General features: G+C 51.1%; 1 protein-coding gene across 2 annotated transcripts in view; it reads right to left on the reverse strand.

Moving 5' to 3' along the window:
- Positions 1–18,476, reverse strand: part of Ralb (RAS like proto-oncogene B) — a 41,897-nt gene extending 23,421 nt beyond the window's left edge. Inside the window, exon 1 of one of the 2 annotated variants that reach the window (XM_041649271.1) lies at positions 18,285–18,476. The gene's annotated coding sequence lies outside the window, so the exon portion shown is untranslated. Of the gene's footprint in view, positions 1–17,892; positions 17,976–18,284 lie in introns of those variants that run through there. The other variant, XM_041649273.1, reaches the window with a different exon arrangement.
- Between the last annotated feature and the right edge of the window lie 1,872 nt (positions 18,477–20,348).

Genomic DNA, 20,348 nt, shown 5'->3' on the forward strand with positions numbered 1-20,348 from the left:
AATGTAAGTGTACAAGAAAGTGATTTGGGGGCTGTTCACATATAATGCAATAATCTGGAAAAATCCACTAACTGGAAATACTTGTATAAATTACGGAAGAGCCCATGTTTGGCATGCACGACTATTACAGAGAAAGGAACATCCCTACCTACTGTCCTGGGAAATGTGCAGGATGTACCCTGAAGTGAGAAGTGAGGGCAGGAACCAAGCTGTAGGAAATAGAAGCTGTGATGTTATTTGTTTGAACAAAGCTGGGGGCTGAAGAGAGAGCTCCGCAGTTAAGAGTGCTGCTGCTCTTGCTCACTGGAGTTCAGTTCCCGGAACCCACCTGGGGCTGCTCACAACCACTTACAACGCTAGTTCCAGGGGAATCTCACAGTCTCTCTTCTGGCCTCCTTGGGCACCTAGACACACACACACATATGCAAAATTAAAAATAAACCTATTTTTAAAAGTCTGTCTGTGGGGGCTGGAGAGATGACTCTGTCAACACAATGAGAACCATGCATGTAAACATGAGGGCCTGAGTCTGGTTCCCAGCACCTATGAGAAAACATCGAGCTTGGTGGTGTGTACCTGTAATCCCAGCACTGGGTGGGGTACAAGAGAAGGACTCTGATGTTCCCTGGCCCCAGTCTACCTACTCAGCAAGCCCTTGGTCTCAATGACAGACCTCTCAAAACACAAGGTGGGTGGCTTCTGAGGAACACCAGAGATTGTCCTCTGGCTTCCACACACTTATGCTCTTGCACACACAAGTGCACCCACACACAGAAAAGTTTGCACAAGTGTGCACGACCTGAGTTCGAATCCCCAGATGCCATATAGAAAGCTGGGTGTATAGCATGAGCCTCTAATCCTAGCTGACTATGGAGAGATGGAGGACAAAGAGAAAAATCCCCAAAAGCTCCAGGGACAGCGAACTTGAGTACGCAGTGGAATAAGCAATGGAGACCCTGCCTCAAAAAAAAATGTGGAAGGTGAGGGAGGGCCTGCACCCATGGCTGTCCTCTGATTTCTTCCACACGGTGCTGTGTTCACACAAAACACACAGTACTAAATTTGAAGCCACCCAATGGTAAGTGAACGCCAAGGCAAATTCCACGTTTGTGCTGGCTGGTTTTATGTCAACTCGACACAAGCTGGAGTCATCTGAGAGGAGGGAGCCTCAACTGAGAAAATGTCTCCATGGGATCAGACTGTAGAGAAAGCCTACAGGGTATTTTCTAAATTAGTGATCAAAAAGGGAGAGGCTGGCCCAAGGTGGGCAATGCCATCCTGGGGCTGGCGGTCCTGGGTTCTGTAAGAAAGCAGTCTGAGCAAGCAAGGGGAAGCAAGCCAGTAAGCAGGACCCTTCATGGCCTCTGCGTCAGCTCCTGCCGCAGCTTCCCTCAATGAACGGTGGCTCAGGGCATACCATCCTTTCCTCCCCAGGCTGCTTCTGGTGGTGGTGGTTCAGCACAGCAACAGTAACTCAAACTATGACATTTTTCAATTTCTGGGCCACTTCTTGCACAACCAAAATTATGAACGTCTCAACTGGAATGGGTCTCCTCTCCTCAAACAGCCGACTCCAGCATGAATGAAATAGCACTTGGATCCCGGCCTGTAAAGACTGCATAACTCAAGGTCAAGTTCAGGGCTGGGGAGAAGGGTCTGTTGGTCAAGTGTTTGTCATTCAACTCCACTCCAACAACAAACACACTTCAGTAACCCCAGCACAGGAGGGTGCAGACAGGCAGCCCCCCCACCGGAGCCAACAGAGCCAAACTGGAGCGCTCTAGTTTCACTGGGACACCCTGACTTAGAGGGAAAGTGACAGGAAGCAGCCGACTTTGACTTCTGGCCTCCCTCATGGACATGCACAGGTATGCACGTCCACAGACATAAACCATAAACATGCACACAAGAAATCAATGGAAAAACTTCATAGCTAAAAAGCACTCCATTCATCACCCCGGAGGAAACAACTCTGCATTTTAAAAACTCAGGTGGCAAAGGATCAGGAGATCCGGGCCAGCCTTGGAAACATAATGAGGTCCTGTGTCCCACACAGAAAGGAAGACAAGAAGGAAGGGGGAGAGAGAGGGAAGGGAGAGAAGGGAAGGGGAGGGTGAAGAAAAGCAGGGTGGCCGAGCGGTGAGGAGGGGCATCAGGAACACATGTATGCATGTCGGGTCACCTTAGCTCCAGCTCCAGAAGATCCAAAACCATTCTTTGGACTCTGCTGACAATGGTACTCACATCCACATACCCATACACACACACAACTAAAAATAACCCTTTTTGTTTTAAAGGAAGGAAACAAAATGGATGTGTTTTGGGCCACCCAGGGGAATTCACAGGAAACACTCACAGGCCATTGACACAGGACATAAATGAGCACCACCCACAGGAGGCAGGAAAGGACACTGCCTCTCCAGCAACTGCAGCCAGGGCCTTGCCTCCGCCTGTGTTCCCCTCAAGGTGTGGACTTGCCTCTTGGCATCACTGGTGAACTACAGCTGCCAGTCTGTAAAATCTGGAAACGCACTGTTCAGTGTTTTCAAAACATTCATTTTTAAAGATTTTTACTGTTAACTCTGTGTATATGTGGAGAAGGGGTGAACAGGGGAGTGCAGGTGCCCATAGGATCAGAAGGGAGCAAGCGTGAGCGCCCTAGATGTAGATACAGCTCCATGGGGTGCTGGGAACTGAATGCAGGGCCTCTGTCAGCGTCCATGCTCTGAACCGCTGAGCCACGGCTCCAGCCCTCAAACACCACATTACTAACATCTTTTACACACAGGTTCAAATGTCACTAGAGTTTTATAAAGTGCTGAGAAAGGCTCCAGCCTCCAGGCCAAGGCTGTGTGAAGACAAATGAGGGTCTGGTTCTTAAGGAAGAAGCGGGGCAGGAGGATTTCTCCCTCCGAGGCTGGCCCTGTGTGCAGCAGCTCACCAGAAGCCAGTGGTCTGCTTGAGCATGGCATCCGCACTCCCTACACTGCTGTGTGGTCAAGCAGCCCATTCCACCAAGCTCAGTCATCACCTGGAGAAATAGAAGGGCATTCTTGGGACAGAACCAAGAACACTTGTGTCTCCATCAGCAGGGTTCACTCATGCCCTTCCTTCTGGAAAGATAAACTCATTGGCCTTCAGAAGCCTCTGTAAGTGGCTCTTCATGGTTTGGCGTGTGTGTGTGTGTACACACATATATGTGTCTCTGTACATATGTGTGATATTTGTGTGTGTATGTGGTATGTGCACGCATACACGTGTATGTATGTGTGTATATGTGTATATGTGTGCATGTATGTGTGTGTAAGCATGTGTGCCCATGAGGGAACAAAGCCGATGTTGCTCCTCAGAGACAGCCCTATATTTTTAAACAAGGTCTTTCACTAGCCTAGAACTCAACAGAGAAGATATATCAGCAAGTATGTCCTAAGGCTCCATCTGTCTCTACTTCTAACCCCACAACACCTAACTACTTTACATGTGTGCTGGGAATCAAATTCAGACCCTCATGTTTGCATAGAAAGCAATTCACTGAATGAACCATACCCTCAACCCTTATTTCTTGATGTTAAATGCCTGAATGTACTTACGGTATAGCAAATGCATGCAGTGCCTGCAGAGGCCAGAAGAGGGAATCAGATCCCTTGGAACCAGAGTTACATGAGGGTGTGAGCTGCCATGTGGGTGCTGAGACTGAAACCCAGGCCTTCTGTAGAGGCAGTAAACATTCAACCTCTGAGCCATCTCTCCAGCCACCTCCTGCATTTATTTTTGAGATAAATTCTCATCATATTGCCTAAGCTGGCTTCTACTTCTTAGGCTTACAAGAGTCTCCTGTCTTAGTCCCCAGAGTACCAACGCCTCTGCATCCAGCTTGTGAGAAAACGGGATTAATTTTTCCTATCAAACGTGGCTAGCTACCAAGGATCAATATTAAATAAATTTCCCTACCTCCTGTAACTTTTATGTAGAGGAATTAGAATCTCTTCATCTCCCCTACCTTGTAAAACTTTGTCTACCCGCCCCACTGCCTTCTTCATTCCCAGAAGTTGGTGGCCCGGAGCCCCTTGCCTTCGATGTCAGCCACCTGGGAGCAGACTGTGAGGCTGAACCACAGTCAACGAGAACAGACAACCTCCCTTTGCTATAGGGGTAAAAGACAGGGGCTGTCATGGCCACGTCTGCTGCTTGCTATCCTGGTTTGGGTGGTGGCGGCACAACTTTTAGTAAAGAAGGAATCGCCTTAGGCTCTGTGGTGAAGAGCACTGTCTGCGGCCGGGCAGTGGGGGGCACACACATCTTTAGTCCCAGCACTCTGGAAGCAGAGACAGGCAGAACTCTGTGAGTTCGAGGCCAGCCTGGTCTACAAGAGCTAGTTCCAGACAGGCTCCAAAGCCACTGAGAAACCCTGTCTCAAAAAACCAAAAATAAATAAAATAAAGAGCACTGACTGCTCTTTCAGAGGACCTAGGTTTGATTCCACAGGTAGCTCACGCCTGCCTGTCAGTCTGGTCCCAGAGGAGCCATGTCCTCTTCTAGCCTCTGCAGGTACTGTAGTCATGTGGTATACAGCCATACATGCAGGCAAAACAACCATAAACATAAAATAAATAAAATGAAAAAAAGGAAGAAATTCCCTGCGGGGTCACTTTCATTTTGTGTTTCTTTTTTAATACCGAGAATATTTCTTTCCAAACAGCTCCACGGGCGTTTTGGGTTGTCTGTGGTTAGTTTCTTTGGTTTTCGTGTTTATTTTTACTCTTTGGGGGCCCTCCACTCAGCTCCCAAGTAAACACGTGGAGACTTATTTATAAATGCCCAGGCTTAGCCTGGCTTATTTCTAGCCAGCTTTTCTTAAATTATCCCATCTACCTTTCGCCTCTGGGCCTCTACCTTTCTCTATTCTCTATTCTTTTCTTTCTCTTTTTTCCATGGTTGGCTGTGTGGCTGTGTGGGTGACTGTGTGTGTGGCTGTGTGGGTGACTGTGTGGCTGTGTGGGTGACTGTGTGGCTGTGTGGGTGACTGTGTGGCTGTGTGGGTGACTGTGTGACTGTGTGTGTGGCTGTGTGGGTGGCTGTGTGTGTGACTGTGTGGGTGACTGTGTGGCTGTGTGTGTGACTGTGTGGGTGACTGTGTGGCTGTGTGGGTGACTGTGTGGCTGTGTGGGTGACTGTGTGGCTGTGTGTGTGGCTGTGTGTGTGGCTGTGTGGGTGGCTGTGTGTGTGGCTGTGTGTGTGGCTGTGTGTGTGGCTGTGTGTGTGACTGTGTGGGTGGCTGTGTGACTGTGTGGGTGACTGTGTGGCTGTGTGTGTGGCTGTGTGGGAGACTGTGTGGGTGACTGTGTGGCTGTGTGGGAGACTGTGTGGCTGTGTGTGTGGCTGTGTGGCTGTGTGTGTGGCTGTGTGGGAGACTGTGTGTGTGACTGTGTGGCTGTGTGGGAGACTGTGTGGCTGTGTGGCTGTGTGTGTGGCTGTGTGGGTGACTGTGTGGCTGTGTGGGAGACTGTGTGGGTGACTGTGTGGGTGACTGTGTGGCTGTGTGGGTGACTGTGTGGCTGTGTGGGTGACTGTGTGGCTGTGTGGGTGACTGTGTGACTGTGTGGGTGACTGTGTGGCTGTGTGGGTGACTGTGTGGGTGACTGTGTGGGTGACTGTGTGGCTGTGTGGGTGACTGTGTGGCTGTGTGGGTGACTGTGTGGCTGTGTGGGTGACTGTGTGGGTGACTGTGTGGGTGACTGTGTGGCTGTGTGGGTGACTGTGTGGCTGTGTGGGTGACTGTGTGGCTGTGTGTGTGACTGTGTGGGTGACTGTGTGGCTGTGTGGGTGACTGTGTGGCTGTGTGTGTGGCTGTGTGTGTGGCTGTGTGGGTGGCTGTGTGTGTGGCTGTGTGTGTGGCTGTGTGTGTGGCTGTGTGTGTGACTGTGTGGGTGGCTGTGTGACTGTGTGGGTGACTGTGTGGCTGTGTGTGTGGCTGTGTGGGAGACTGTGTGGGTGACTGTGTGGCTGTGTGGGAGACTGTGTGGCTGTGTGTGTGGCTGTGTGGCTGTGTGTGTGGCTGTGTGGGAGACTGTGTGTGTGACTGTGTGGCTGTGTGGGAGACTGTGTGGCTGTGTGGCTGTGTGTGTGGCTGTGTGGGTGACTGTGTGGCTGTGTGGGAGACTGTGTGGGTGACTGTGTGGGTGACTGTGTGGCTGTGTGGGTGACTGTGTGGCTGTGTGGGTGACTGTGTGGCTGTGTGGGTGACTGTGTGACTGTGTGGGTGACTGTGTGGCTGTGTGGGTGACTGTGTGGGTGACTGTGTGGGTGACTGTGTGGCTGTGTGGGTGACTGTGTGGCTGTGTGGGTGACTGTGTGGCTGTGTGGGTGACTGTGTGGGTGACTGTGTGGCTGTGTGGGTGACTGTGTGGCTGTGTGGGTGACTGTGTGACTGTGTGGGTGACTGTGTGACTGTGTGTGTGGCTGTGTGGGTGACTGTGTGACTGTGTGGGTGACTGTGTGACTGTGTGTGTGGCTGTGTGGCTGTGTGGGTGACTGTGTGGCTGTGTGGGTGACTGTGTGGCTGTGTGGGTGACTGTGTGGGTGACTGTGTGGGTGACTGTGTGACTGTGTGGGTGACTGTGTGGCTGTGTGGGTGACTGTGTGACTGTGTGGGTGACTGTGTGACTGTGTGGCTGTGTGGGTGACTGTGTGGCTGTGTGGGTGACTGTGTGGGTGACTGTGTGGCTGTGTGGGTGACTGTGGCTGTGTGGGTGACTGTGTGACTGTGTGGGTGACTGTGTGACTGTGTGTGTGGCTGTGTGGGTGACTGTGTGACTGTGTGGGTGACTGTGTGACTGTGTGTGTGGCTGTGTGGCTGTGTGGGTGACTGTGTGGGTGACTGTGTGGGTGACTGTGTGGGTGACTGTGTGACTGTGTGGGTGACTGTGTGGCTGTGTGGGTGACTGTGTGGCTGTGTGGCTGTGTGGGTGACTGTGTGGCTGTGTGGCTGTGTGGCTGACCCCTGGTGTCTTCTCTTCTCCTTTTCTCACTCCCCCAGCCTAGATTTCTCCTATTTATTATTCTCTCTGCTGACAGCCCCGGCCTGTCCCTCTCTACGGCCTTGCTCTTGGCTGTTGAACTCTTTATTAGATCAATCAGGAGTTTAGACAGGCAGAGTAACACAGCTTCACAGAGTTAAACAAATACAACACAAAAGAATGCAGCACGCCTTTGCATCCTTAAACAAATGTTCCACAGCATAAACGAATGTAACACATCTTCAACTGATGTCCACAACAGTTGTCTGTCCTGGCTGCACCCTCGGCTCTGGCTGCTCTAATGTTAATGTCTTTCCTCTTCCTGCCCAGGCGACCTGTACAGCAGGAGGAGGCAGCTGCCTCCCCAGCCACGGCTGGGGGAGGGGTGGTGCTAGAATGGGATTCACTCTGCTGGGCCAGCACACCCTGAACACAGCTCTGGGACGGGAATGAGGATGGCCCGCACCTCACCTCGTCATCCACCTGTTCCCAAGCGCTTGGTGAAAGGATTATAAAAGGTGAATGGGTATGCCACCAAGCAAACACACCATGCCCAACAGAGTTAGTGCAAGAGGCTTTTTTTGGGGGGTGTGTATGTGAAAGAGTGAAGTAAAAGGCCGTGTCGGAGTGAGGATGTGAGAGAGGCAGACAGACAGACAGACAGACAGAGAAACATGGAAGAGAAGAGAAAGAAGAGAAGCAACAACGGAGCAGGAGGCAGGAGTGAGCTGTGCCTGGCGGGCACACTGAAGGGGCGCACAAGTGGCGTGGCTGACGGTGGAAAGGCGCCTGGCGACAGTGATGACGGACGGCAGAGGCCGGCCGCTGCCACGGTGGAAACTAACCGTGGCACTACCAGCGAGGCTCATAAGAACATTCTTCCGTGGTGCCCAGCAGATTAATGTCTTTATCCCCACCCCCACCCCCAACCACTTCCTGTTCGCTCTCCTTAGTCTCCCTCTTGCTCCAAATGCCCATATGGCTAAGGTCTCGCCGCCCACCATAAAGCCCCGAGCCATGCCAGTCACTGCCAGACCTCCTTCCTGCACACTTTCCGCAGGGATGGAGGACACTAATCCTAATTCTGCTTCTGGGAGCATCGTCCTCAGGAACCGCCTGCTCATGCAGGTGCAGGGAGGAACCAGAATATTCCAAGAGGGACATGTGGCTCTGAGAATATCCGGACAATGACCCCATGAAATTGGCATTTCCCCAGGAATATCGTGCTGAGAGAAGTAGACCCGGGGCCTTGGTGCCAGGCTGGGGTGGGGGGTTGGGTCCATTTCACACAGTGCTGACAGCCGGTCAGCCCACCTTGCTGCAGAGACCGGAGCCCAGACAATGAGGGGTCAGCGCTGGGCAGAACCACACCTGGACCAGGCCGCTTTGGCTCTGCACACCTCTAGATCTCTGATTAAACCTGAACTTCATGTCAGGACCCTGAAGATGGACTTATAGGGGGTCACTTTGTTTGTTCTTCCCAATGTGGCCATGCTGACTAAGTCTCCTTTATCTGTTTCTCACTGTAACTCATCTGTTTAGTTGGCATACCGCGCACAGGCTGCTGAGCCAGGCTCTGACTCTCACGGCTTCAGAAGTACTAAGTTCCAGGCCTCTTCTCCAGAATCCCTTTCCTTCACTCAACCCAACATCACCCTACCATGACCCTCACTGATCTGGGTTTTCCTCTGGTCCTCCACGCCACCTCCATCCTTCAAGTTAGCCGGGGCCACACCATGCTGTGAAGCTCTCCCACTGGCTCGCTTCCGGGAATCTTGCTCTCTCACCTCCCACTCTCACAGCTGACTGCACTCAAGCCCCAGGTTAGCAGGAATCCATGGCAGCCTGGCAGCAAGCATGCACGATGCCCACCATCCACACACTATGCCCACCATCCACTCACTATGCCCACCAACCTCACATGATGCCCACCAACCTCGCACTATACCCACCAACCTCGCACGATGCCCACCAACCACTCACTATGCCCACCAACCACTCACTATGCCCACCAACCTCGCACGATGCCCACCAACTATGCATTATGCCCACCAACCTCGCACTATGCCCACCAACCTCACACTATGCCCACCAACCTCACACTATGCCCACCAACCATGCATTATGTCCACCAACCATGCACTATGCCCACCAACCACGGAGCACAGAGCCTTCCCCTTCCCTCACTCTGCCATGTAAACCTGATCTCACCTCGGACGCCCTAATATGCTGCTGTCTGTCTGTCCACCCACAGCATTAAGTAACTCTTTTAGTAAGTCTCTTATTTTAAAAAGGGGGGCATTCTGTCTCAGCGTCCCCTCTGAGCCCTGTATTAGTTATGTTTCTGCTGCTGTGACAAACAGCACAGCCAAGGCATCTTATGCTTTGGTTCCGGATGTTTGGGTCCACGGCAGTGGATAAGCAAGGCAGTAACCGCAGGCATGGTGACTGGAGCAGCCACCGAGCGCTCACACCTTGAACTACAAGCACAAAGCTAGGAGAGCAAACTGGAAACTGTGAGGCTTTAACTCAAAAGGCTCTCAAAGGCTCCTCCAACAAGACTACACCCCCGAATCACTCCAAACAGCACCACCAGCTAGGGACCAGGCGTTCAAATAATTCTGTTGGGGGACATCACATCCAAACACCAGAGCCCCAAACCTGCAATCTTTCCAGTCGCTAGCTCAAATTCCACCTGCCATCTCAGCACCTACAAATGCTGACCCCAGCACATTCCTCCTGGGTTCCACTGCCGCCCCAGGCTTAGGTGACACCTTATCAGGTCCTCCTGGCTCTCACCTCCATCACCATTCCCCCTGGTACCTGTACTAGCAAGCTGGCCAGGGAAGGAATTCAAGAGAAAAAAAAAAAATCACGTCACCAGCCTCATGTAACTTCACATTGAATGTGGTTTTAAATCCCAATCCAGGACGGCACTCCCTCCCCACTGAGGCTCTACTGCTGCCCCTGTGCCCGCTTGGCAGTGCCCGTCCTTCTAGACATCAGACTTCCTTTCCCCAGGGCTTAGCCTTGCTCCAAGGCTTTTCCCCAGATTTTTCCCTGTGGTTCAGGCTCAGACTGACCTTTGCCTCACCCTCCACACTCCCCCTGGGCTAATCGCACCCTTGAAATCTGCTCTGCAGGCTGGCAAGGTATCTTGGTAAAGGCGCCTGCTGCCAAGCCTGACAACTTGAGTTCGATTCCTGGGAACCACATGATGGAAGGGGAGGACTTACTCCTGAAAGGTGGCCTGTGAGTGTGCAAAAGTGTGTACTCGCCAACACACGTGAATTAAATAAACAAATACATAAATAGTGTCCTAGTCAGCTTTAACTGCCAACACAGCCTAGATCCACCGGAGAAGGGAGTTTGAGTTGAGAGACTGACTGTTCAGAGGAGACTGGCCTGTGAACTCTGTAGAGGACTGTTACATTGTTAATCCATGTAGGAGGACCTGGACGATACAAGGCAATCATGAGCCTGCGAGTCACCAAGCAGTATCCGCCATGGTTTCTGTTGTACTTCCTCAGCTGTGAGTAAATTCCTTGCTTAAAGATGGACGAGCAAGCGGGCCTGCTTTCAGGTTCCTTCCTGAGTTCCTGCCCTGATAACCCTCAGTGAGGTAAGCCAAATAAGTCCTGTCTTCCCTAAACTCCTGCAGCCAGGGTGATTCTCACAAGGGAGGGAAACTAGAATAGAGACTCCTCCGCCCACTAGGACACAAGCACCCTTCTCTACACACTAGGACACACACACTCCTCCACACACTAGGACACACGCACTCCCTCTCCACACACTAGGACACACACACTCCCTCTCCACACACTAGGACACACACACTCCCTTCCACACACTAGGACACACACACTCCCTCTCCACACACTAGGACACACGCACTCCCTCTCCACACACTAGGACACACACACTCCCTCTCCACACACTAGGACACACACACTCCCTCTCCACACACTAGGACACACACACTCCCTTCCACACACTAGGACACACACACTCCCTCTCCACACACTAGGACACACGCACTCCCTCTCCACACACTAGGACACACACACCCCTCTCCGCACACTAGGACACACGCACTCCTCCGCACACTAGGACACACACACTCCCTCTCCACCCACCCCACCCCCACAACAACTCAAGCCCCTAGGAGCGGGGACATCAGACATCAGTCAAGCCAGACCTGGGAATCATTCTGCATCCCCTTGTTTCTCCCCAGTTCTATTCACTAGCTCTCCTGACTCGGGCTCCACAGGACCTTTCCCACCCACCCTACTCTTCCACCTTCTCTGCCCCTACCAGGCTGCAGCAACCGGCCACAGCTGCCAGACTCCTTGTGCCACCTCAGCCCCTCTTCAAACCGTGTCCACACAGGCCCCTGAAATGTGTGTGTGTGTGTGCGTGCGTGTGTGTGTGTGTGTGTGCGCGTGCACTCACGCATGTACACATAGGAGGTCAGAGGTCAACATCAGGTATATTCTTCAGTCTGTTCCTGTCCTTTATAGACTGGGTATCCTGGAACTCTCTGTGCTGTCAAGGACAACTGTCAACTCCTGATGCTACTTCAGCGCTCGGAGTGAGTGTGCGTCTTCATACCTGCTTCTATGTGATGCTGGGATGGAACCCAGGGCTTCCCTCACTCCAGGCAGCACTCTCCTAGCGGAGCCACATCCCCACCTCTACACCTGATTTCTGAGACAGGGTCCGGCATTGGCCCGGAGTCCACTAATAAGCCAGGCCAGCTGGTCACATCCCAGAAAGTTCCTGTTTCCACTTCCACTGGGATTACAAACTCAGGCTGCCATGCCAGCTCTTACTAGCCTTGTTTTGTTTTAACATGGGTCCTGGGGATCAAGCTCAGGGCCCTGTGCTTGCATGCCAAGCACCTAAGCAAATCAACTGACTCCCTAGCCCATGTGAATTTTCTAAAGCAGCGAACAGTAATGTGTTTAGCACTCCAAAGGGTCACCATTGATTGGTAAAATCTAAACCCTCTTCTAAATAGGGTCCACAAACCTTGCCCCACCAGCTCCTCCTCTCCAACCACTACACTTAGAGCTTCCTTCCTACAATGAACTGGCTCAAGTTAGCAGAGCGCTCATTCATGGGCTTGAAGCCCTGGGTTCCATTTCCAGAAGCACACAAAGCTGGTGCGTGGTGTGCCTCTGTAATCTCAGCTCTTGGCAGGTGGAGACAAGAGGTTCAGGCTCTCTTCAGCTACACAGGGAGTCCAAGGACAGTCTTAGTTACCTGAGAGCCTGTCTCAAAAAAACAGAAGTAGGAGACAGACCTGCAGTAGAGAGAGGACCAGCCTGTGTGACAAAAGACCAGAGCATGGGGCTGGGGAAATGCCTCTGTGGGTAAAGCGCTGGCTGCAAGCACGAGGGTCTGCATTCAGATGCCTGGAACCCATGCCTGCTGGGACGGGTCTGTAATCCCAACAGGAGGCAGAGTCAAGACGATCCTTGAGGCTCACTGGCTGGCCAGTCTAGCAAAATGGGTAAGCTGCAGGTTCAACAAGAGACCGTATCTCAGAAAGGAAGGTGGCTGGGCATAGAGCTGAACGCCTTTAATCCAGCACTGGGAGACAGAGGCAGGTGAAGCTGTGAGTTCCAGGCCATCCTGGTCTAGATGACGACTTCCAGGCCAGCCAGAATTCCACAGTGAGACTGTCTCAAAAAGAAGAGAGGCGGGGACGTAGTGAGTAGATGAATTGGTGAGCTGTCCAGCAGATGAAGGTCACTTGTCACCAAGTCTGACGACCTGAGTTCTCTCTCTAGGATTCACAGGGTTGGAGAGAGAGAATCCAACCTCTACACACAAAAATAACTGTCTACAAAAACCCTACACAGACCAATAACCACTTTAAGCTGTTTGCCAAGGAGATCACTTTGTCAACAATTTTTTTTCATCCACTTGTTTTGGAGTTGATTTAAAAGAATCTCTGCATTCCATCTAGTTTGGGGACCCGCAAGTTTTAAATTTCTAATTTCTAAAACTACTGCATATTTGACCAATTAATTTTAGGAGCTGACAATGAAGAACCAGAAGAAAGAACCTGAGGGTTCGGGTATGATATGGAAGTTTCTAGAACAGCAGGCACCCAAGAGGTATCTTTATCTCCTACAGCGTCCTCATGCTTTGAGAAGCACCATAACAAAAATCATCTCGATAGTGTCTAGTCTAAAACTTTTTCAAAAGAGAAGCCGGGCGGTGGCAGCACATGCCTTAGCTCCAGCACTCGAGAGGCAGAGGCAGGGGGCTCTCTGAGACTCAGCAAGTCTGGGCTCTCTGAGACTCAGCAAGTCTGGTCTACAGAGTGAGTTCCCAGGACAGCCAGGACTACAAGAGAGAGCCTGTGTCAAAAATGAAAACAACAAAAGAAAAAAAAATGTAGAGGCGAGTCTTCAAGAAGGCCAGTGGCGGTCTGGAGGCAACTCAGTTGTGGAGTGTGAGCCCAGCATACGTAACATTCTGGGCTCCATCCCTAGCACTGTGTGGACCATGTATGAGGTGCACCTTTGTTAGCTCAGCACTGAGAAGGTGGAGACAGGAGGATCAGAAGTTCACAGTTGGGACTGGAGAGAGGACTCAGTGGTTAGGAGAACTGGGTTGCTCTTCCAGAAGACTTGGCTTCAGTTCCCAGGACCCACATGGCGACTCAGATCCCTTGAAGATTGAAGACCCATTTTGACCTTTTCTGGCTCATCTAACAGCATTCTAAACAGGTGCTGCTCAGAAGTAATTGGAGCCAGGACGGAGATTTAGCTCGGTGAGAGAGAAAATGCCCCTCACATACAAGGTCCTGCATTCAATTCTTAGCATAGGGAACTAAAAAATTAAGAAAGAAAAAATAAAATCAATAAAAAATAGTGGGGCTCAGGGCTAAGGAGATGGCTCAGCAGGTCAAGTATTTGCCTTGCAAGTGAAAGGACTTGCGTTCAATCCCATGGTAGGAAGCCTGGCCTGGTATATTCCTGAAACCCCAGTCTCAGCAGAATGCAGAGCTAAAAGGATTCTGGGAAGTCACAGACCAGTTAGCCTGACCTACAGGGCAAAGTTCAGATGAATGACAGACCCTGTGGTCTGTCCTGTGACCTCCAAATGCGTGTGTGCATGCGTACACATACGTATACATACGTATACATACATATACATGCACATATGCATACACACACACACACCTCTCTCCTGTGCTGTAGGGATTAGCTCAGTGGTAGAGTAGTTGCCTAGCATACACAAGGTCCTGGGTTCAGTCCTCAGCAGCTCAGGGAGTGGGGTTCTAGTATTCTGTCTTCCTGCAGACAGACAGCTCACAGAATTCCATGCTAACAGCTCTGGTTGTTATGACAGTGTCTCTGGATTCAAAGTCTCCAAGGATGACCCCCACATTCAGAAATGAGATGAGCAGGGCGGGGGAGTCCAGAGAGACTCACCACGACGGAATGCTACAGCACAAACTCCCAGCCTTCAAACTTCTCCCGGAGCCTTAAGCCATCATCCCCAAGGCAGGAACCTTGAAGAACTTCAAGGCAAGAATGGAGTGAAGATCTTGCCAGGTGGTGGTGGTACACATCTTTAATCCCGGCACACGGGAGGCAGAGACAGGCGGGCAACTGAGCTCAAGGCCAGCCTGGTCTACAGAGCTAGTTCCAGGACGGGGTCCTAAGCTACAGAGAAACCCTATCTTAGGGGATTAAAAAAAAAGATCTTTTTTCTTCCGTGTGTGTGTGTGTGTGTGTGTGTGTGTGTATACATAGGTGTGCACTATCTGCTTGTGTTGTAGGTGCTTTGCACACATGTGCACATGCATGTTGAGGTTGAAGCTCACGTCACAAATCACCCAGTCTAGCCTAGAGCTCGCTGATACGGGTAATCTCACGTGTTGGCCCACTTTCTCCAGGGATCCTGTCTCCTTCCCATGCTGGAATTTCAGGCAGGCTGCTGTGCCCACTGGGCATTTATTTGGGTTCTGGGGACCCAAACTCTAGTCCTTACCCCTGCAAGGCAACCCATGAGCCATCATCCTAGCCTAGGAATTAAAAATTCTGAGGCTCCACCCGTAGTACCAAATCAAACAGACAAAACACAAAGAACAGACAACATCTCTATTTCCACCGTCTACCAAGAACTTTCCAGATTCCATATAAGGTTCCAATTCCCATTTTCCTATCTTTAGTGTCTAGGTCCTATTTTCCAAAGGCTATATAGTAACTTACACCCACAATTTTTCTACAGAGAATCCTGGAAAAACACGGTCTCAGGCACAGTAAAACCTTGCTGAATCTCAGATAAGAGCAGTTATTTTTGCCAGGCAGCGGTGGTGCACGCCTTTAATCCCTGCACTTGGGAGGCAGAGGCAGGTGGATCTCTGTGTGTTCAAGGACAGCCTGGTCTACTGAGTGAGTTTGAGGACAGCCAAGGCTACTCGGAGAAACCCTGTCTCATAAAACAAAGACAAACAAACAAAAAGAGCAGTCACTGTTCCCAGGTGGAACTGGAAAGGAAGAGGAGAAGCTGGGATGCCACACGGGCTGAATGTGTGCCTTGCCGTGCACAAGACCCTCGTCCAACTCCTAACACACACAGTAAAGGCTCTGGAGTGGGCAGAATCAAGAGAGCACCTACAGGGGACTATACCTCAGTTTCTTCCCACTTATGTCACAGACTTAAGACTCCACTTAAAGGGCTGGAGAGATGGCTCAGAGGTTAAGAGCATTGCCTCATCTTCCAAAGGTCCTGAGTTCAATTCCCAGCAACTACATGGTGGCTCACAACCATCTGTAATGAGGTCTGGTGCCCTCTTCTGGCCTGTAGGCATACACGCAGACAGAATATTGTATACATAATTCTAAAAAGAAGCCTCCAGGGCCATCGAGATGCCTTAGTAAGGTGCTCGCCACACAAGCCTGACAGCCTGCGTTTGATCCTGAAAACCCAAGTAAAAGTGGAAGGGAAGAACAAACTGCACAAAGTGGACCCCTGACCTCCACACGTATGCTGTATACACGCAATAATAAACAAAGCGAGCCGGGCGGTGGTGGCGCATGCCTTTAATCCGAGCACTCGGGAGGCAGAGGCAGGCAGATCTCTGTGAGTTCGAGACCAGCCTGGTCTACAAGAGCTAGTTCCAGGACAGACTCCAAAACCAGAGAAACCCTGTCTCGAAAAAACCAAAATAATAATAATAATAATAATAATAATAATAATAATAATAATAAACATAATAATAAACAAAGCGGCAGGGGCTGGAGAGATGGCTCAGCAGTTAGGAGCACTTGCCTCTCTTGCAGAGGACCCAAGTTTGGTTCCCAGCCCCCATGTGGAGCAGCGAACAATCGTTTGTCACCCTAGCTCCAGGGATCAATCCCATCCATGTCCTCTTTTGACTTCCAAAGATATAAGCACACATGGGTGCTCATGTGCACACATGCACACACATACCACACAAATAAAAATAAATCTAAAAAATGCATAAATATACATATATACACACAACATACAAGTAAAAATAAATCTAAAATACATATATATGCACATATAAACATATGCACACAACATATAAATAAAAATCTAAAATACATATATACACACACATATGGAAACACACATACATACATACATACACACACATACATCACAGCTTCACCCGTGGCTTATTGGCTTGTTGCTTTGGGGGTTGTTGCAAAGCGGTGCATCATGGAGGGAGCACCTGATAGCAGAAGCTATTTACCTCTTGGTGGATGAGAAAGAAAGTCAAGAAGACACAGTATCTCCACACTCCCTGGGAGGACCCAGAGAGTCCCACCAACTCCCAGCATCTTCACAGGCTGCTGATCAATGTTTCACCACGTGCGACTCTTGGCCAGCATTCCATCAAATCCCAGATTCACGCCCCTCCCACAGAGAGTATCTTAAACGCTGCCTCCCGGACTCAGACTCACAGAGTCCTGACCGTGGGGGTGGTTGACCAACCTTTTCACAGCTGTATTGATGCTGGCGTTCAGAGAAGGGACCTCCTCTAGACCACAGCACTAAGAAAGTTCCTGAGCCACTGTAGAGTTCTTGAGCATACAAGAAGCCCCGGGTTCCATCCGTTTCATCCTCAGCACTGCGTGGTAGAACACGCAGACTCCAGGCAGGAACATCAGAAGTTCAAGGTCATTCTCATTACAATCAAGTTCCAGGTCAGCCTGGGCTACAAAGGACCAAGTCTAACACACGAGGAGCTCACCTGCGTCTAACCTTGGCTCAAGTCCCTGTTCTTCCCAATATTCAGGACCTCCTTTCCTGGTTCCCTAATCCTTACAACTTCATCACCACTTTAATGTGTTCTCAGACTTGACATCCAAGAATATTGCTCTTTTAAAGCAATTGGCACAGCTAACCCAAGTCCTTCCTCTATGATAAGCTTTGATCATTCACTATCCCCCAAATTGAAGAAAAGTGATTAGGAAATCAAGGCGGAGCAAGGGGTTCTCTGTCTACAAGGGCTGAAGTTAAATCAAAGAATAATCTGTCCACTGGAGACTCCAGGCCCGCTCCCCAGAAGGACAGCCTTTTAACGTCAAAGTTCCAAGGTTCTAGTATTCACTTGGAAATGAACGCGGTGGGAGGAAGGACGCCGCTGTGGGTGTGGCGCACTCTGAGGCTCCACATCGGAGCCAAGCACCTGGAGTCAAGACGCCCAGGCCAGGAAAATCCTTCAAGCCACCGTGCTTCTAGAAGCCACCTTTAATGCTAGTCACACTCCGAAAGGCATTTGGAAGACCGGATCAAAAAGTAATTCACAACCAACCAAGTCCCTTCCAAACTTCAAGAATCCAAGCCCCAGGTCACCCAAAGAACAAGTTCCTACCTTTAAGAAAGAAGTTTGGGCAATATTTTATCGCTCTGAAAGGAACTGAGGAAGTGGACCAACTCCGGCGGGAGGCCCGAAAAGGCAGGAAGTGGTCATTTGTGGGAAAAGGGAAGGACAAGCAGCAAAGGAAAGAGAAACTGGGGCACCTCCCCCATGCCCTCAGCACCCCCAGATCTCGCTGGGAGGCCCTCCGGCTTTCCCAGGGGACACCTCCCCAAGCCAAGCGGGGCGCGGCCCGGGTCGTTGTCTTTCTTCAGGGGACATGTCCCTCCCTCCCTCCCTCCCAACGTGGAACAAGGAGGCCCGCGATTGCGCGGGGAGCGCATCCACTTCCCTATCCCAGAGCGCACTCCGTGCCTAGGGTCCCCTGCGGGTCGCAGCATCCTTACCTGGGGAACCCGTCCCACCGCTGCTCCGGCCGCACGCACAACCAGACTCGCCGCTCTCACGCGCGCTCCGCCCCGTCCTGGGGCCGGACCCCAGCTGTACCCAGCCGATTTGTCATTGAGCAGTCGTGAGCCCGCGTCCCCACCCCCCGGAGCGCGTTCCTGCCGTCCACCCGGCTACCCTGGCCTCTCCAGAGCCGGCCCTCCCTTCCGCTCCCCGAGGCCACGCCTACCGACCAATCCGAAGCGGTACCTCCAAACTTTCGCCAATGAGGAAGCGTCTTGAGTGTAAGGGCGTGGCGCTGAGGGACGGCCCCGCCCACCCCTCCTTCCTTTCGCCTCCTCTGAGGGACTGGCGCACGTGACCGCTGCTGCAGTGGCGGAGCTTGGGAACTTGTCTGGGGACGCCGGGCGTGGGCGGGTGCACTCCCGGGGAAGCCAAAGTGAGGCCAGAGTAGTAGAAAAAAAAAAAAAAAAAACAAGGACAGAGCTGATAGAAGGCAGTGGGGAGGACGAGATGGCTAAGTGTGGCCTGCGCCCTGGTGTGGAAGCGGACAAGCAGTTTTGGAGACCCTTGGCCTGAAGCTGGAAACTCCTGGTGGCGCCGCCTCTAGTTTAGCCTCTGACGTGCCAGTAGTAAAGAAATTAAAGCTGTTAACTTGACCTAGGTCACATGCAAGGGCCAGAGCCCTAACCCAAGCCATAGCCTGCGGCAAGACTACAAACAAGCTGCCCTGCTATCACCCTCTTAAACCCAGGAGCTTGTAATTTTCTATCTAATAGGATTTCGACTAGGGTCGATTTTCCTTAGCTGAACACTAGCCACCTCCCACCGCCCCATACAAACTCCACAGAGCATTTCACTGTATGGCAATTAATAAATAATTCAATGCTTGTCTCTAATCTTTAAGGAGGGGAACAGTGATAACAGTAGCCCGCACTATGTAATTACTCTTGTTGATAATTCTAAATTAGGATACATGTATATTATATCTGAGGCTTTGTGCTTTGTTTAAATGGTTCCATGCCAACAAGTAACAGACCCAGTCCTCCCACTAACAGCACGGGAAGAAGCGGAGTCTTGGGGCAAGCCAGATGGCTCCAAGAGAATAAAACACCTGCAGAGACGCCAGCTACCCTCAACCTAAGTTGGAACTCTGGGGTCCACATAATGGGAAGGGAAAACGAACTCCAAGATGCCCTCTGACCTTTTCTGTCTCTGTGTGTCTCTGTCTCTTTTGTACAGATAGATAGATAGATAGATAGATAGATAGATAGATTTAAATTTAAAAGATTGCTTTAAAAGAAAGATACAAAAAAAAACAGCTGGTGCCCTAGGGGAGAGGAACTAGGAAGCTGCTTTTTAAAAAAGATTTATTTCATGTGCATGGTGTTTTACCTGCATTGCATGTATGTATACCATGTGGGTGCCTGGTGCCTGCGTAGGGCAGAAGAGGGTATGGATCCTCTGGACTGCAGTTGCAGGTGGTTGTGAGCCATCGCGTGGGTGCTGGGAAGGGAACCTAGGGTCATCAGCAAAAGCACCAAGGGCTCCTAGCCCCAGTCATCTCTCCAGACCCGACACGAGGCATCTTAAAACAGCAGGCAGAGATCATGGCCTGAGAGTCACACTGAAGCCTGCTCTCCAGCAGGAAGTGTTGGCTAAAGGAGAAAGCCTCCATGTAACCAGCAGACGTTGTATTAGAGTCACTAAACCTCTGGCCCTGCATCTGTTCCCCAGCTAGCCAATCGGAGCAGCACCTCTGAGCCGTAGGTACACAGGGCTGAGTAAGGTTACACATGGAGTTGGCAACACAAACACAAATGTGGGCTTAAACAGTGAGGGGCAACAAAAGCTACCTCGGAGCCCCCCCCCCCCCCCCCGCATGTATGGAATTCTTCCCTGGCAGGCCCCTTTGATCAGACGCTAGCTCAATTCTACCCACAAGAGAAAGTAGTTCAGGAAACAGAGTCAGGAGCTGGGTTACGGACAGGCCAGAATTCCCCTGTGCTGTGTCCCGTGTCCCACCCAACCCCCCCCCCCCATGCAGCCTCACAGGCCCTGAC

This window comes from Microtus oregoni, unplaced genomic scaffold (genome assembly GCF_018167655.1).
Source record: "Microtus oregoni isolate MIOR12 unplaced genomic scaffold, Mior012 000003F_ref0000135, whole genome shotgun sequence".
NCBI classification, from domain to species: Eukaryota; Metazoa; Chordata; class Mammalia; order Rodentia; family Cricetidae; genus Microtus; species Microtus oregoni.